Source organism: Etheostoma spectabile, chromosome 12 (genome assembly GCF_008692095.1).
Source record: "Etheostoma spectabile isolate EspeVRDwgs_2016 chromosome 12, UIUC_Espe_1.0, whole genome shotgun sequence".
Classification (NCBI taxonomy): Eukaryota; Metazoa; Chordata; class Actinopteri; order Perciformes; family Percidae; genus Etheostoma; species Etheostoma spectabile.
The window spans coordinates 24995725-24999291 of record NC_045744.1 but is presented as its reverse complement, the minus strand read 5'-3'; the positions used below and the strand labels follow the sequence as shown (position 1 = coordinate 24999291).

The 3567-nt window shown below is 37.7% G+C and overlaps 1 long non-coding RNA gene across 1 annotated transcript; it reads left to right on the top strand.

The window, feature by feature from the left end:
- The first annotated feature begins 501 nt into the window (after nucleotides 1-501).
- LOC116699610 (uncharacterized) lies at nucleotides 502-1132 on the top strand. The gene is made up of 2 exons (XR_004334466.1): nucleotides 502-734; nucleotides 1043-1132. It is a non-coding gene; the product is annotated as an uncharacterized LOC116699610 (long non-coding RNA).
- Nucleotides 1133-3567: the final 2435 nt, after the last annotated feature.

Below are 3567 nucleotides of genomic sequence, written 5' to 3'. Positions count from 1 at the left end.
TCTTTGTTGTCAATTGTTTGTGTTTTATCTCCCATTTCGTCATTTTATTTTGTCATAATAAAATAATTTACATATTTATCCCTGATTGTAAATTAACATAATTATAAAATGTATTTTCACACAAAGAAAGTGCCGTAGAGTTAACTTTTAAAATAAATTACATTTATCTTTTTATAATCTACATTTATCATTTTATTACTATAATACTCAATACATATAACAATTATTTACCATCTTATATTTTACTGTAAGAGCTTCAGAAACAAATCAATATATCGGTAATTTCATAGTTTTTTTCACAACAATTTCACCTTTAATAAAGAATTATAATAAAATGTTGAAATTATGTTAATCTTCAATTACTATTTACTTCAAATGCGTTAACATGCATGTACATCTCTTTCTTCCAAAAATGTAGAAATATATCTTCCACTAAAAGACAAATGTACCTTCATGTAAAATACAATTGCCTATAAATTGTTTTATAAAATTATCCTAAACAATATAAAGTTATACTCTTTATCAAATACAGTTATAGACATATATTAGGTTATGTTTAACATCATATATTATCGTATTGCTGATTTTCTGAGAGGATCAGAGACTGTATGTTTCTAACATTTCATCAAACCTTTTCTATAAATCAGTTTAATCTGCTGCAGAAATAAAGAATAACTGGAGCTGTGCCGTGAGATTTCAACATGTTTCCAGGAACTAGGAACCTGTTTTATGTAGTTTAAGAACATTTTACAGTCCCCTCTATAGCCTCCAGAGGAGATCTGAGATGTTTTATTTATCATTTAACTTTTATTTTGAACCCAACTCAAGGAATTTGTTGTTTTTCAGCGTAGTTCAGAGTTGATCTAATGCTGCTTACAATGCATTCCTATCCCTTAGAAAACAACAACTGATTATTTAGGAGGAAATGTTTCTTTATGTACAGCATCAAACCAAAAATACTGGAAGTATTTAACGTAGTGGTAGTACCGTTGGATCCCTTTTAAAGTCAAACCTTGCTTAAAAAGTTCTTCAGATATTAAAGCAATCGCTGCACGGCTGCAAGAATTCTCTTCTAATGATGAAACAACCAACATGTGAAGCCTGAAGCAGCAGAAACTCATTAAAACACATTTTCATCTGTTCATTAAAATACCTGAAGGACATTAAATGTTAATTCTTACCTGTTACAACCAGTTTAGTTCCAGAGCCAAAGATCAAGTAGTACCATCGTCCTTCTCCCACAGTGAAACTGAGTGATACAAAAACCTGTCTGCTGCTGAGAGCGTCTGCTGAGGTGAACCAGTCCAAATTATGAACCAGTTTCATATTCCAGCTCCATGATGTTTCTCTAATGTTCATATTAACATGACTGTCTCTTCTTCTCTGTCCTTTTTAGACACACTAGCAGAGTGTCTCTGTGGATCGTTGGTTCAGACGTTCATGTTCCTCAGAGGATGAATCCTACTGACTTTGATACGTTTTAATCCAGAAAAATCATCAGATCACATCTTTATATTGTCCATTTTTATAAATTCAATATCTGTGTGTTGCAATGTAGTCTTGTTTTTATCTGAAGAACGAGTTGTGATCCTCCAACTTTTTAAATAACACACGTGTTATAGTCTAAATATTTGTTGTCACATACAGCAAACATCTCCTCACTATCTGCTAGCTGCCAGTCCCTGTCTGTTAATTATTTGTATAGTTTCCTGTTTCAGATCTTTTATTATTGTTTCTCTGTGTTGTTAGAAAAGAAACTTCAGTTCAGTTCAGTGTGTTTGTGACCAGTGTTAGACAACTTACTCAGGAAGTGGAATCAGTTACTTGTTAGTTATTACTACTTAAAAAGTAATATTACCTTACACATAACTTAGTGTCAAAAGTTTTTAGTATTTAATTATTTACTTGTTATATTACTTCCTAACGGATTATATAATATAATTACTGTTTTGGAAATTGTAATACCTTACACTACTCATTACTGGGGAAAGTACCTAAAAATACAAAATATATTTTACTTATAAAGCGTTAACACTGTTATGACTCTGGCTGAGATGGAGGGAACATGTGAACCTGGGCTGTGGTCGGGTGATCTCTTCCTGTCTCCAACACTGGTTGACATCTGTTCATCTGGAGGTTTTTGTTCAGCTGCAGGGATCAGGTTTTCACGTGGACCCAACGGAGCATAGTAGGAGGCTGAATGATCCAGTTTAACTTTCTGGATCTGCAACTCCCAGCCGTTCTGTTTATTCACAGCTGAGAAATCTCTCCTGAGGATGATTGTATCTCTTTCTAGCCACCATAGCCGTTAATACCAGAATCCTTGTTATGTTTCTGTGTCTCTCTTCTGGGAAACCCGTTTACAAACTACCATCACACTTCTCAGTGCCTCGACAGCTGAAGGAGACGTCTCCACCAACTCTCCTGGGCCATGTTAAATCCTCCTGAATCAGCTGTGTTGCCATGGCAGCCACGCTGTAGAGAAACAACCGGTAGATGAAGGTGAGCGTGACCCAGTGTTGTTACAGGTGGAGTTTCCCGGCTCCTGATTGGGTGGAAACACTCACCTGAACCCAACAGCACAGAGCACAGCTGGGAGGAGAAGCATTTTTTGGGTTTCCCTGGGGTTTCCTGTGGGGGCCCCGGGGAGAATGGAGCTCTGATGCCGCTGAGGCCAAACAAGGACGAGCTGTGAGATCAACGAGGCCACGGGGGTCCAAACAGCTCCTCACATCTCCCATCAGCCCCTGCTGCGGTACTTTTGGTACTTTTAGTTGTGTTGCTCGTCAACTCAGAAATTTCTGTTTGTGTTAATCTTCAAATGTCTGTTATGGAAAGAAAAAGCTGAAGGTTTCGGGTCATGGTTTTAAGGTATTTTCTAAATGATTATAGTTTCCTAGACAACATTGGAATACAAAACCCTGAACTAGGGACTTTAAACCCGTAACGTCCCTTTGTGTAACTGAGTGTATATTAGACATAAAAGCTCAGCATCACTAATGTATTTAGTGTCCTGTTTTTCATGTCTCTCCATTAAAGCTACGTGATGTTGGACTGAGGGAAATATCTGAATGGAACTTTTCTACATGACTGCTGCTTCATTTTAGACCATTTCACCAACATCCAGCCGGACAGAGTTGGTATTTCTGTAAACTTTGGGCTCTCCACTAGAATTTTAGATGAAGTTCAGAGGGTTAGTTTGTAAACGGAGCCAGCGGAGGGCTCGAAGAGTTTAATCCGGGTGTTGTTACATATCTGAAGTAGGGGGCTCCGGGCTGCTCCGGGAAAGGGAGCTCAGGGCTCTGATCTCTACTCCTCCATGTTGAGGTCAGCCACCAAATGAACACTGAAAACCACCACAGCTGCACTTCTGCCTGTAACGCACTCGCTGATCTAAAACTGGGGGAGGGGGGCAACAAGTCCTCCAAATGAAATGACAGGAAATGTATTTTTGTATCTGCCTTTAAAACGACACAGACGTGTTTAAAAGATTATTTGTCTCATGCATAGTCACACTTAAAACCGCAGAGACATGAATTCCTGACTCCTGTTCTATGGTTTTAACAG